Below are 15,326 nucleotides of genomic sequence, written 5' to 3'. Positions count from 1 at the left end.
GGAAACTGCTTCATGACCCTTCCACACGGGGTCCACGTGGCGACAGGTCTCAGTGGGAGAGGGCAGTGAGACCCCACCTTTCACCATGCGCCATAATAAATTACGGTAGATTAGAGAAAGAAGGAGCAGGGCCAGTGGAGCAGGGCGACGGGAGGAGCAGGACAAGGTGGAGCAGGACCAAGGGGTAGGAGGATCAAGGGGAGCAGGGCCCAGATGAGCAGACTCCCTAGGTCGTCTTCTTTTTTTTTTTTTTTTTAAACCAACTTTTCTTTATTTTATTTTTTTTAGAGAGAGTGAGGGGGGGGAGAGAGAGAGAGAGAGAGAGAGAGAGAGAGAGAGAATTTTTAATATTTTTATTTCTTAGTTCTCGGCAGACACAACATCTTCGTTGGTATGTGGTGCTGAGGATCGAACCCGGGCCGCACGCATGCAAGGTAAGCGCGCTACCGCTTGAGCCACATCCCCAGCCCCTAGGTCTTCTTCTTGCAGGCAGCTCCGGGCTTCCAGTCCGCCCTGCACCCTTCGCGCATGCGCACGCCCTTGGCTGGAGGCGCTTTGGCGCTCGTGGGCCGCCACCCAAGGGCTCCAGTGTCAGTTGGGGCTCTGGCGTCCGTTGGGGCCCCAGCAGGGCAAGGAGCAGGCGCAGGCGCGAGCGGACGGCAGGTTCCCAACGGCCGGCGGCATCCAGACTCAGTCCCATAGGCCCGGAGGTACTGGCCCCGCGAACCTCTCCTGTCCCCAGTGTGTCCCTGCCTGGTTAGGTTTGGAGGGTGTGGGAAATAATACATATAAACTCAGGGAGTTTGGTGTAGGTGTTTGTATTTTGGCTTTGGAGTATTTCACCTGTGGTTCTCTGCAGTCCCCCCTCCCACCAATGCTGCAATTTTTGTTTGTATCATGGGTTATTTGGAAAAGATATGTGTATGTGCATGTGCATATGGGCAATGTTAAGTAACATCATTGGGTGTATTTTTGGTGGGTAATAGTATATTTTGGGAAATGCAGTGGGAATGTTTGCCTATTCAGGATATCATGTATAGTTGTGGGTTTGCTTGTTGTTGTTTTATGGATTTTTGTATTTCCTTGTGTGAGGTCAGGGTCAGGTCTATGACTAATCTTGAGTGGCAGAATGAATATGTGTGATTGTGAAGTGTATGTTATTCTCCATTTTGGGAGATGGATAATTTATATCTTTGTGAATATCTGGAAAGGTGTGACTTTGTATATGCAGGTTGCGTGAGATAATAGGATATTTGCATATTTATATGTAGCTATTTGATGCTTGTGGAGATTTACATGTGTATTGAATTTGTAGTTACTAGCATTCCTTGGGTGTCTGTAGGGTGTTTTAGGAACAGAGTTGTGTGAAGTAAGATTGTTCAGGGGACATGGGTACAAGTATTCCAGGGGTCTGGCAGTTTTGATGAATATCTTCTGGGGGAATGCATTTTAAGTGAGGACTTACTAGTATGTAACTGGGAAGTAAGGCTGTCTGTATCTGATGGAATGCTGGGCTTGTGCATTTATGCCAAAAAGTGGGAATTATGTTTGTACGTATTACAGGAATGTAATATGCTACAAGTATTTCTTAGTATTTGGGGGATGTAGGAGCCGGTTTCCATTTTTAAAAATTAAAATTTTTTAAAATTTATAAGTGGTTTGATGTATATTTTTAAGTGGCATGCTAGAGAATGTTTTGGGTCTTTGGCATGTGTACTATTTTATGTATATTGATCTATGGGGTGGATGAATCACGTAAGTTTATTTTCAGAAATGTGGTAGAGGTTGGCTGGTTCAAATGGTGGTTCCGTTCCCAGATTTCCAAGGAATCTCCATACTGCTTTCCATATTGGCTGAACCAATTTGCAGATCTACCAGCACTCTATGAGTGTGCCTTTTCCCCCACATTTTCAGCAACACTTATTGTTGTTTATCTTCATAATAGCTGCCATTCTGACTGGAGTGATATGATATCTTAGAGTAGTATAAGTTTTCAAAATAATTTCCAATTATCCTTTGTATTTCTGCAGTGTCTCTTGTGATACTACCTTTTGCATTTCTCTAAGTGCTAGAGATGATGAACATTTTTTCATATATTTGTTGGTCGATTGTATATCCTCTTCTGGGAAACGTCTGTTTAGGTCCTTATTGATTGGGTTATTTTTATTTTTTATTATTATTATTATTATTATTATTATTATTATTTTTGTGTGTGTGTTTGTGTGTGCTTAGCATTTTGAGTTCTTTATATACCCTAGAGATTAGTGCTCTCTCTGCTGTGAGGGGTAAAAATTTGCTCCCAGGATGAAGGCTCTCTGTTCATCTCACAAATTGTTTTTTTCTTTCTGAGAAGAAACTTTTTTAGTTTGATTCCATCCCATTTATTGATTGGTTTTAATTCTTGTGCCATAGTAGTCTTACTAAGGAAATTGAGGCCTAATCCAACATGATAAATATTAGGGCCTACATTTTCTTCTGTTAGACACAGAATCTCTTGTTTAATTCCTAGGTTCTCGATCCACTTTGAGTTGAGTTTTGTGCATGGTGAGTGATAGGGGTTTAATTTCATTTTGTTACATATGGATTTCCAGTTTTCCTAGCACCATTTGCTGAAGATGGTATCTTTTCTCCAATGCTTGATTTTGGCACCTTTATCTATCTAATATAATTTTAATTTTGTGGGATAGTCTCTGTGTCCTCTATTCTGTCCCATTGTTCTACCAGTCTATTTTGGTTCCATTACCATGCTGTTTTTGTTAGTATTACTCTTTAGTATACTTTAAGATCTGGTATTGCAATGCCACCTGCTTCACTCTTCCTGCTAAGGATTGCTTTACCTATTTTGGGTCTCTTATTTTTTTCAGAAAAAAAATTAATGATTGCTTTTTCTATTTCTATGAGGAGTGTCATTTGGATTTTGATCAGAATTGCATTAAATCTCTATAGTGCTTTTGGTAGTATAGTCATTTTGATAATATTAATTCTGCCTATACAAGAGCAAAATAGGCCTTTCCATATTCTTAGGTCTTCTTTGATTTCTTTGTTTAGGGTTCTGTAGTTTTCATTGTATAGATCTTTCACCTCTTCATTAAGTTGATACACAAGTATTTCATTTATTTATTTATTTTTTGAGGCTATTGTAAATGGGGCAGTTTCCCTCACTTCCCTTTCTGAGGATTTGTCACTGATAGAAAGAAATGCCTTTGATTTATGGGTGTTGATTTTATATTCTGTTACTTCGCTGAATCCATTTACTCGTTCTAGAAGTTTTGTAGTGGAGCTTTATGGGTCTTCTAGGTATAGAATAATGTCTTCAGCAAATACTGCTAATTTAAGTTTTTCCTTTCCTGTACATAACCCTTTAATTTCTTTCATCTCTCTAATCGCTTTAGCCTATGTTTCAAGAACTATGTTGAATAGAAGTGGTGAAAGAGGGCATACCTGTCTTGTTCCTGTTTCTGGAGGGAATGCCTTTAATTTTTTTTTTCCCATTTAGAATGTTGTTAGCCTGAGGCTTATCGTAGATAGCCTTTACAATATTGAGATATGTTCCTGTTATCCCTAGTTTTTCTAGTGTTTTGAACATGAAAGGGTGCTGTATTTTGTCAAATGCTTTTTCTGCATCTATTGAGATGATCATATGATTCTTATCTTAGAGTCTATTGATCTGTTGAATTACATTTATTAATTTCAGTCTGTTGAACCAACCTTGCATCCCTGGGATGAATCCCACTTATTTGTGATGCATGATCTTTTTGATATGTTTTGTGTTCGATTTGCAAGAATTTTATTGAGAATTTTTGCATCTATGTTCAATAGAGATATTGATCTGAAGTTTTCTTTCCTTGGTGTATCATTGCCTGATTTTAGAATCAGAGTGATATTGGCCTCAGAATGAGTTTGCAAGTGCTGCCTCTTTTTCTGTTTTCTGAAACAAATTGAAGAGTATTGGTGTTTGTTCTTCTTTAAAGGTCTTGTAGAACTCGGCTGTGTATCCATCCTGTCCTGGTCATTTCTTGGTTGGTAGTCTTCTGATGGTGTCTTCTATTTCATCTTGGGAGATACAAATTGTGAGAAGAGATCACTCCTCCTGAATGCAGTTGGAACTGAAAATTCAACTTATGGGTGAGCTTCCTAGATGAACAACACTATACATACATCCATGTTCATTAAAATATATATTTATGGATCTGTGGATAATATATATTTCATGATGAATTTCTTTTTTTTTTGTTTCTCTTGTCCTATTTTTTAGCCAAAGGATGTAATTTTTATTTTATTTTATTTATTTTTATTGTTGGTTGTTCAAAACATTACATAGTTCTTGATATATCATATTTCACACTTTGATTCAAGTGGGTTATGAACTCCCATTTTTACCCCGTATACAGATTGCAGAATCACATCAGTTACACTTCCATTGATTTACATATTGACATACTCATGTCTGTTGTATTCTGCTGCCTTTCCTATCCTCTACTATCACCCCTCCCCTCCCCTCCCCTCCCCTCCCCTCTTCTCTCTCTACCCCCTCTACTGTAATTCATTCCTCCCCCTTGTATTATTTTTCCCTTTCCCCTCACTTCCTCTTGTATGTAATTTTGTATAACCCTGAGGGTCTCCTTGCATTTTCATGCAATTTCCATTCTCTCTCCCTTACCCTCCCACCTCTCATCCTTGTTTATTGTTGGTCTTCTTCTCGTGCTGGATAAAATGGTGATTCCATTCCAGATTTTCAGAGGAATCTCCTTACTGCTTTCCAAAGTGGATACAACAATTTGCAGTCCCACCAGCAATGTATGAGTGTACCTTTTTACCCACATCCTCGCCAACACTCATTACTGCTTGTATTCTTGATAACTGTCATTTTGATTGGGGTAAGATGAAATCTTAGAGTAGTTTTGATTTGCATTTTTCTAATTACTAAAGATGTTGAACAGTTTTTTTTATGTATTTGTTGATCGATTGTATATCTTCTTCTGAGAAGTATCTGTTCAGTTCCTTATCCCGTTAATTGACTGGGTTGTTTAGGTTTTCTTTCTTTTTTTTTTTTTTTGGTATTGAGGTTTTTGAATTATTTCTATATCTTGGAAATTAGTATTCTATCTGACGTGTGTGTGGTAAAATTCTGCTCCCATACCTCACTGATTGTTTCTTTTGCTGAGAACAAGTTTTTGAGTTTGAATCCATTCCATTTATTGATTCTTGATTTTATTTCTCATGCTTTAAGAGTCTTGTTAAGGAAGTCGGGGCCTAATCTGACATGATGATTTGGGCCTACTTTTTTGTCTGTTAGGTACAGTGTCTCTGGTATAATAATTCCTAGGTTCTTGATACACTTTGAGTTGAGTTTTATGCATGGTAAGAAATAGAAGTTTAATTTCATTTTGCTACAGAGGATTTCCAGCTTTCCCAGCACCATTTGTTGAAGAGGCTATCTCTTTGGTACCTTTGTCTAGTATGAGAAACCTGTATTTATATGGGTTGGTCTCTGTATCTTCTATTCTGTACCATTGGTCTACATGTCTATTTTGGTGCCAATACTAACCTGTTTTTGTTATTATTTTTCTGCAGTATGGTTTAAGGTCTGGTATTGTGATTCCCCCTGCTTCACTTTTCTTGCTAAGGATTGCTTTGGCTATTCTGGATCTCTTATTTTTTCAAGTAAATTTCATGATTGCTTTTTCTACTTCTATGAAGAATGTCACTGGGATTTTAATAGGAATTGCATTAAAACTATGTAACAGTTTGAGTAGTATGCCCTTTTGACAATATTAACTCTGCCTATCCAAGAGCATGGGAGATCTATCCATCTTCTAAGGTCTTCTCCAATTTCCTTCTTTAGTGTTCTGTAGTTTTCAGGTCTTTCACCTCTTTTGTTAGGTTGATTCCCAAGTATTTTGTATTTTGTATTTTTTATTTTTTTTATTGGTTGTTCACAACATTACAAAGCTCTTGACATATCATATTTCATACATTAGATTGAAGTGGGTTATGAACCCCCAATTTTACCCCAAATGCAGATTGCAGAATCACGTCGGTTGCACATCCACAATTTTACATAATGCCCTATTAGTAATTGTTGTATTCTGCTACCTTTCCTATCCCCTACTATCCCCCCTCCCCTCCCCTCCCATCTTCTCTCTCTACCCCATCTACTGTAATTCATTTCTCTCCTTGTTTATTTTCCCATTCCCCTCACAACCTCTTATATGTAATTTTGTATAGCAATGAGGGTCTCCCTTCATTTCCATGCAATTTCCCTTTTCTCTCCCTTTCCCTCCCATCTCATGTCTCTGTTTAATGTTAATCTTTTCTTCCTGCTCTTCCTCCCTGCTCTGTTCATAGTTGCTCTCATTATATCAAAGAAGACATTTGGTATTTGTTTTTTATGGATTGGCTAGCTTCACTAAGCATAATCTGCTCTAGTGCCATCCATTTCCCTGCAAATTCCTTGATTTTGTCATTTTTTATTGCTGCATAGTACTCCATTGTGTATAAATGCCACATTTTTTTAATACATTCGTCTATTGAAGGGCATCTAGGTTGGTTCCACAGTCTTGCTATTGTGAATTGTGCTGCTATGAACATCGATGTAGCAGTGTCCCTGTAGCATGCTCTTTTTAGGTCTTTAGGGAATAGACCAAGAAGGGGAATAGCTGGGTCAAATGGTGGTTCCATTCCCAGCTTTCCCAGGAATCTCCATACTGCTTTCCAAATTGGCTGCACCAATTTGCAATCCCACCAACAATGTACATGTGTACCCTTTTCCCCACATCCTCGCCAGCACTTGTTGTTGTTTGACTTCATAATGGCTGCCAATCTTACTGGAGTGAGATGGTATCTTAGGGTGGTTTTGATTTGCATTTCTCTGACTGCTAGAGATGGTGAGCATTTTTCCATGTACTTGTTGATTGATTGTATGTCCTCCTCTGAGAAGTGTCTGTTCAGGTCCTTGGCCCATTTGTTGATTGGGTTATTTGTTATCTTATTGTCTAATTTTTTGAGTTCTTTATGTACTCTGGATATTAGGGCTCTATCTGAAGTGTGAGGAGTAAAGATTTGTTCCCATGATGTAGGCTCCCTATTTACCTCTCTTATTGTTTCTTTTGCTGAGAAAAAACTTTTTAGTTTGAGTAAGTCCCATTTGTTGATTCTAGATGGTAACTCTTGTGCTATGGGTGTCCTATTGAGGAATTTGGAGCCCGACCCCACAGTATGTAGGTCGTAGCCAACTTTTTCTTCTATCAGATGCCGTGTCTCTGATTTGATATCAAGTTCCTTGATCCATTTTGAGTTAACTTTTGTGCATGGCGAGAGAAAGGGATTCAGTTTCATTTTGTGGCATATGGATTTCCAGTTTTCCCAGCACCATTTGTTGAAGATGCTATCCTTCCTCCATTGCATGCTTTTAGCCCCTTTATCAAATATAAGAAAGTTGTAGTTTTGTGGGTTGGTTTCTGTGTCCTCTATTCTGTACCATTGGTCCACCCGCCTGTTTTGGTACCAGTACCATGCTGTTTTTGTCACTATTGCTCTGTAGTATAGTTTGAAGTCTGGTATCGCTATACCACCTGATTCACACTTCCTGCTTAGCATTGTTTTTGCTATTCTGGGTCTTTTATTTTTCCATATGAATTTCATGATTGCTTTCTCTATTTCTACAAGAAATGCCATTGGGATTTTGATTGGCATTGCATTAAACCTATAAATAACTTTTGGTAATATCGCCATTTTGATGATGTTAGTTCTGCCTATCCATGAACAGGGTATATTTTTCCATCTTCTAAGATCTTCTTCAGTTTCTCTCTTTAGGGTTCTGTAGTTTTCATTGTATAAGTCTTTCACCTCTTTTGTTAGGTTGATTCCCAAGTATTTTATTGTTTTTGAGGATATTATGAATGGAGTGGTTGTCCTCATTTCCATTTCAGAGGATTTGTTGCTGATATAGAGGAATGCCTTTGATTTATGCGTGTTGATTTTATATCCTGCCACTTTGCTGAATTCATTTATTAGCTCTAATAGTTTCTTTGTTGACCCTTTTGGGTCTGCTAGGTATAGAACCATGTCATCTGCAAATAGTGATAATTTAAGTTCTTCTTTTCCTATTTTTATGCCTTTAATTTCTTTCGTCTGTCTAATTGCTCTGGCCAGTGTTTCGAGAACTATGTTGAACAGAAGTGGTGTCTGGGCTCCAACTAGAAAGGAAGCCCTCCTGCCCCATTCTCTTGAGTGGCTGTATGTGCACCATGATACATGGCTGTACACGTAATTTTTAAAAAAAATATTTTTTTTTAGTTGGACACAATATCATCTTTATTTTATTTATTTATTTTTATGCGATACTGAGGATCGAACCCAGGGCCTTGCATGTGCTAGGCAAGCACTCTACTGCTGAGCCACAACCCCAGCCCCTGTACATGTAATTTTTAATAACAATAGTGTACTCTGAGGACTTCAGCTTTGAGGCGAAACTGGACTTCATCAGATAATTTCACAAGGAAAGATGGAGCTTCTTCTCTGACAATTCCCACAAAGAGAGGGGCTAGAGTGGGCTTAAGGAGAAGCTCGAGAGGAGGCCATGCCCAAATCATCATATGAACCCTGGCCAACTGTCACCTGGCAGGGTAGGAAAGGACAGGGTAGAGCTGGGGTGGCAGGGCCTACCAATGCAACAGTAGTGTGCAGTAGCTTAGGGCCTCCTAATCTGATCTCCATCTTGTAGTCTTCCTGCTTCAACCCTGGAGTTACTAGGATTACAGGCATGTACTATCATGCCCAGCTCTCTGCCCTCTTATAGGTTTTCTCTCTTTTTTTCATTTTCTTTCTTTTTTTGACAGTGTTGGAGATGGAACCTAGGGCCTTGTTCATGGTAGACAAGTGTTCTACCTCTGGTCTACCTCTAAGCCAGATCCCTAGCTCTTTTATTCATTTTTAAATTTTGAGTCACGTTTTCCTAAGTTACCCAGGCTGCCCACAAATTTTGGATCCCCCTGGTTCAGCCTCCTAAATTGCCTGGAGTTCAGCTGTGCAACCACGGTGCTTGGCTAACCACTTTTGTTTTCTAATTATTTTACAGTTAATGTCACTGGGTTTTCTTGGTCTATAATTGTGTCGCTTGCAGTTGGTCCTCAGAATAGCCATAAATTCAGCCCTTGCCCTGTACTGGGCACCTGCTAGTGGCTTGTGGCTGTTGGGTGATCTGCGCTGTTCTCTTTGGGGTGGGTGTTGCTGTTCCACTATGCACCCTGTTCATTTACCAGAACAGTACTCAGTTGCTAGTGAGGGATGAAGTTTTGGTATAAAAAATGTTTAACCTGCATGTGGTCATGTTTAAAGCTTTTACCAGGCTTGCTGAACTGCATGGCTAAGCAGAGACTTGGTTTCAAGTTCACCACATTGGATTGTCTAGAATTTCTCTCTGCAGGGGCATGACCTGCCCATGGTAGCTGATGGAGTGAGTTCTGATCACTTCAGTTTACCAGACTTGTTTTCCTTCCTTCCTTTAATCCTCTGACTGTACTCCCCTGTTTCTGTTTATTTTTCAGAAGGGTTCTCTAAGTTGCTAAGGCTGACCTTCAGCCTGTGATTCTCCTGCCTCAGCCTCACTGGCATTATAGACATTTGCCACTGTGCCTGGCTGCTCCCCTGTGTTTCTGTCTTCTGGGGTGGTACCTTAGGTTGGTGGGTTTTGAGATTTTAAGTGTGACATTTTTCTTGCTGTCACCCATAGACTGGCATCAATATGATGACATAATTTGCATGAGGCCTCCTGGGACACTGGAGAAATTCCAGAACCTCTTCACTAATAAGATAAAGAAGGAGCTGTTGAAGGGGAAGAAGATGGCAGCCGAGATCAGGCTGGGCCGCATCTTCAGCATCCTCCAGACCTGGAACCCCATCAACCTGAGGAACTTCTTTACCCAGTTCCGGCAGTTTTACTCTGTTGTCCGAGTGCCTATGATTTATGAAGGGAAAGCACAGCCCTGGCATAGCCTGGGCCTCAGAGAGGAAGAGGTATCAGTCTTCCCCCAATCACCAGTAGCTCTGGTGTGGGTGGTCAGGGTCCCCTGACCTACTGGAGGCATATAGAGACCCTGTGACTAAGTAGGGCAGGTGTAGAGGGGTCAGGAGGACCTTTCCATCCCTTTGTTTCTGCACCACCTCTTGGGAATTCTCTCCTTATCTCTCCTCCTGATTGCACCCACGAGCCTCATTCCCAGCACCAATCTTGCATTCTTTCCGGGCTTAGGCAGAGTTGAAAGAAAAGGTGGAGCCCATCCTTTCCCCTTCAGCCACACTGTGGCTTGGAGACAGAGCTGGCACTCAAAAAAGTTTGACATTGAGCTCTCATGAGCATCCAGGGGCTTCCCAGACCCCCTCACTACACTGTTTGGGACTGAGCATCGATGTGCTCCTGCTGCTCCAGAAGCCAAAGTGCTGGGAAGGTGGGAAGTGGGGCAGATGGGACCCTCCCCAGAGCTCTCTGTCCTCAGGGCCTTGATACCCTGCCCAAGGGGCCCTCCAGCCTCCAGGGCATGCACTCCATAGTCATGCCTCTTCTTTTCCCCCTGCATCAGGTGAAGAAACACCTGTGGAAGTATTTGAAAAAGTAGATGAGGCCATTTCTGGAAGGAAAGAGTGGGGATGCCCTGCCTGAAGGGTGCCCTGTGAAGAGCAGACTGAGGATGGGTCTGATCATTCTCTTCCTGGTGGAAGATACCAAACTCTGCTTATCGGAGCGTGACCTGACCTCACTGTGCTCCATTCTCTGCCCCAGTCCATGCTCACCAGATGCCCCGCATAGCGACCTCCACCACATCCTGTTCACATCTGAGAGGTATCCCATGTTTTTTTGTTTTGTTTTGTTTTGTCGGAGGTTTCGTAGGCATTTATCATGATTTTTATCTGACTATAGAGATAAGTGCTAGTCAGAGAAAGGCTGAGCGCACACTGGGGAAAAATAAAACCACAGTCATGTTACCACTTGCTCCTGTCACTTTCCTGGCATGTATGTCATTGCTAGTGTTGTTAAATTCAGTGTTCTCCTGAATACCCTGACTTCAAAAAGCTTCACAGGGCCAGGTACCACGGCAACACTGTCATCCCAGCTACTTGGGAGGTTGAGCCCAAGAGCTTAAGACTAGCCTGGGTAACTTAGTGGAACCCCATCTGGAAAAATAAATGAATAATATAAAGTACATGACAGAAGTGCTCCTTAGAGGACTTTCCTCTTCACGCTCAACATTCCTTAGCACTGGGGCCCAGGCCTGCCTGCAGGTATCACCTACCTCAGCTACAGAATCCACAGGGGGCTGGGCTGTGCTCAGTGGAAGAGGACTGCCTGGCATTGAGCAAGGCCCTGGGTTGCCTCCCCAACACCACAAAAAAAAGTTTTTGAAATCAAATTTAAGTTCAAAACTTAAAGTAAATCTGAATTAAACATGAAATCATCACTGTACTCATTTCCACATACAGATAATTGCCATGTGTGGAATAACCTATCCCCTTGCCCACCCCGTCCACTGGGAGCCAGCTGCCATCATTAGGGATAAAGGCAGTGAGCTCAATTGTTCCCATCTCTTATCTAGAAACCTTTTGAAATGAAAGCCAAATGGAAATGATTTTTTAAAATTTATTTTTTTTGGTGCCAGGGATTGAAACCAGGGGTACTCAACTATGGAGCCATATCTCTAGTCCCTTTTTAATTTTTTTTGAGACAGGACCTCACTAAATTGCTGAGGGTGGCCTTGAACTTTTGATCCCCCTGTCTCAGCCTCCTAAGTTGCTGGGACCACAAGTGTGCCATACACTTGGCTATTTTATTCAGTTTTCATTTGATTCACTCTGTATGTCTGGTTCCAAGATGAATTGATATCTACTTTAAAATCTGAGCATTCTGGGCCTTCCCAGCCTTGCTTTTCCTTGTCTTGAGTCTGTTCAGTGCTCTCACTGCTGCCCTCGTCTCTGTCCTGGTTTCTTCATTCAGGAGCCAGTTTCTTGACTTCATGGAGAGCAGGAAGCAGTTGCTGTATATGGATGATTATCTCTTTCGATCCTGGTTCAGTTTGCTGCCTCTGAGAAGCCTGGTTTCCTATATGGAAAACTCCACTGAATATTTGAGTCTCATGCCTGCTAGGGTCCTGGACTGTTTTCTAGGGACTCACTACAGGCTGCAACGGCTTCAGAAGATCTCTAAGATCTCAGAAGATCTCTTGGAGGTTTGTGGTTGGAAGTAGATTGTCAGGTCCTTGCTTAGTAAAAGCAGGTCACACACTGAACATTGAATGCTTGTGGGTCTTCTGTCCTGAAGGGCAGGTTGGGGGAAGTGCTCAGAATTGCTGAAATAAGAAGTCATTATTTCTTAGGGTTAAAGTTTGACTTCCCAGAGTTGATTCTGGTTTAGTATATAGAGGACAAGGGAACAGTAGCCGTTTGTTAATTATGACTGTTAGAAGGCTCTGTGAACATCATATGTGTCATAGTTGCTGTCTTTCCTTGTATGCTTTTTGGGGTAAAGAAAATGGTATAAGGGCTGGGATGCAGCTCAGTGGCAAAGCCCTGGGATTGATCCCCAGTTCCAAAAAAGAAAAAACAAGAAAAAGAACCCCAACCAAAAAAAAAAAAAAAAAAAGAAGAAGAAGAAAATGGTACAAATTTATAGCCTGCATTTTACCAGTGGAAAATGAAGATTGGCCCTTGAGCCCTTGAAGTCTCATGTGCAGGGAGAACAAGACAAGTCCCCGTGCCCTTCTCTCTTCTCCGCATAACAGCTGTTTTCTGGTTGAAACTTTCATATTTCCTTTTCTCTTCCCTGCCTTAGCATGTCGGGAATGTTTTCAAAATGCTCATGTACCTCGTGAACATCTATCAGGACATGTAAGTAGAACAGCCAATTACTATGGGGCTTCTATGTTGTGTGGGCTGCCTCGTGTCAAAGTGGGAGGGTGCTAAAACCGGCAAGTGCCCCAGTGTCCTCTGAAGTTGCCAATCCAGCCATCCAGGTTTTTCTTTTTTCTTTTTCTTAAAGAAAATGAATAGGGCTGTGGATGTACCTCAGGGATGGAGCACTTGCCTAGCATGTGCAAGGCCTGGGTTCAGTCTACAGAACTAAAAACAAACAAACAAAAAAGCAAATCACGCTCTTGGGTGCTGAGATTTTGCTTCATTCCCACCCAATCTTTTGGCCTTTGTGTTTTCATTTATTTTAAATGATCACTTTCATAGGGCAAATGTATGCGTCCTGCATTTTTTAAATGTTTGCTTCTATGGTTTTTGTAAGTTGGGCCAGTTTGAAACAAAAATCAAAGGTTGCCTTGCAGAATCATTTACTCCAACCCCTGTGCGTGACCTTTGCCACCTGGAGGAATAGCACATGAAACACAGAACAGGAATGTGCACCAGGGGCCCAGGTGTTCCTGGAGCCTCTCAGCACTGTTGGTCTCCCTCCTCTGAGCCCCTGGGATGTCTGGATGTGGGGCACAGCACAGGGTCTCCCTGCACGACAAGTCTCTGTGACTTTGCAGGGTTCTTTCTCGTGTCACCAGGCTGTCAATTAGTAAATGTGAAACCCGTTCACACCAAGTGGAAGAAATTCCGTACACAGTGCACACTCTTCTTCTAGTACCCTCCCTCTCTCCCTTCTGTATCTCTCTGATTTTTTTCTTAAGTTATATTTAAATTATTAGAAAGATTCATCCTTTGCTATTTTTTTGAATAAGGGAATGTATTTGAAAAATATTTTAACTTGGTTTTGATAGAGTTCCAACTGCTGAGCTAAGTCAAAATGACTGTGTTGCTTTCTTATCTCAGTCACAGCTTTAAGGCTTATTGTAATGATAGCCTAGAGGAGATCAAGTAAATGCCTTACTTGTGGTCATTTATTTTATTTTAAGTAATTAATTTATTTGCAGTACTGGGGATTGAACCCAGAGGCTTTTTACCACTGAGCCACACTCCAGCCCTTTTTGTTTCTTATTTTGAGATAAGGTCTTGCTATTTTGCTGAGGCTAACTTTGAATTGGGCCATTCTCCTGCCTCAGCCTCCTGAGGAGCTGTGAGTACAGGCATACTTGTACATCTAAAAAAGGAGAAGGGACTGGTAATTGATTGATAATTGGTATTGTTTTCTCATTTCCCAATGACTTCAATGGTCTCTCTGGATCCTGGTGGGGGTAGGATTCTTGAGAAGACCTCATTAGAGTCCTACTTGACTGTGTGCCTGAAGCTCCATGAAGCTGTCTGCAGGATCACCAAATGCCTGAGGTTTTACGAGATCCCTGCCTTGTCTGCTGAGATCATTTGCAGAATCATTGGACTTAGACCTCCAGTGGTGAGTGGGATTTATGTACCAAATGTCATGCCCAGGAGAGGTCTGAGATTCCATGCAGTCTGATTTGGAAGGGAACTTGGGGTATTTTGGGAATCCTGGATGAGACAGAGTGGTCAAGTCAGCTGTCAGGTATTTATTTGGCACCTCCTAGATGCTGGGTTCTGTTTTGTGCAGACTACACACTTAGCTCTTAGCCTCACAAAAAAGATGACCCATTCTTTGTTCTTGATTCTATTGTTCACAGAAAACTAGGGCGTGTTTCCCCCTAAAAAAGCATATATCTATGCCTCATCTTCCCTGCCAGAACCCTTCTCTTCATGTTGCAACACAACATGGCAGCAGAGCCCATGTCCTGCTGCCCTGCTCAGGCCCCTGTGCCCCTCAGCCTGAAGTCATCCACCCCCTCATGCCCCAGAGGGAACCTGACTTTGATTTCTGCCACTGGAGATGCTCTGCCCTTGGCCTTCACACTCAGTTCTCTCACCTGTGTCTCAGGGCAGCTTTCCGGCTGCTGTATTGGGAGCTCTGCGTTGCTATGCAGCATCTCCACTATGGGTCCCGAGCTTCTGCTGTGGGTGATGCAGAGTGGCATCTCAGGCGACTCTCTTTTTAAACTTTTTCCACTTCAGAACTGTGACATCAGGAATGGAGATGGTTAAGTCTATATTTTCACTTTATTCCTTTCAGCCTTTATTCTTTAAAATACCACAGACACACTCTATATTTTTTTTTTATGCCAGGGTTGAACCCTGGGGTGCTTAACCACTGGCCACATTCCCAGCCATTTTTTTTTTTGTATTTTATTTAGAGACAAGTTCTTACTGAGTTGCTTAGAGCCTTACTAAGTTTCTGAGGCTGGCTTTGAACTTGGGATCCTCCTGCCTTGGCCTTCTGAACCACTGGGATTACAGGCACTAAGCATGATTACTGATAAGGTGTCTGCTTTCTCCCAGGTGCTACTATTTTATCCATCCCAGGTTAGTGCCAGTTCCCA

General features: G+C 41.7%; 1 long non-coding RNA gene across 1 annotated transcript; it reads left to right on the top strand.

Annotated features, from left to right (window-relative positions):
• Positions 1–11,995: 11,995 nt before the first annotated feature.
• On the top strand, positions 11,996–14,280 carry LOC308631875. The gene is made up of 3 exons (XR_014018365.1): positions 11,996–12,221; positions 12,824–12,879; positions 14,179–14,280. It is a non-coding gene; the product is annotated as an uncharacterized lncRNA (long non-coding RNA).
• Positions 14,281–15,326: the final 1,046 nt, after the last annotated feature.

The sequence above is a fragment of the Spermophilus citellus genome, assembly GCF_964194105.1.
Source record: "Spermophilus citellus genome assembly, chromosome: 12".
Taxonomy (NCBI): domain Eukaryota; kingdom Metazoa; phylum Chordata; class Mammalia; order Rodentia; family Sciuridae; genus Spermophilus; species Spermophilus citellus.
This window is presented reverse-complemented; position numbering and strand designations above follow the sequence as displayed.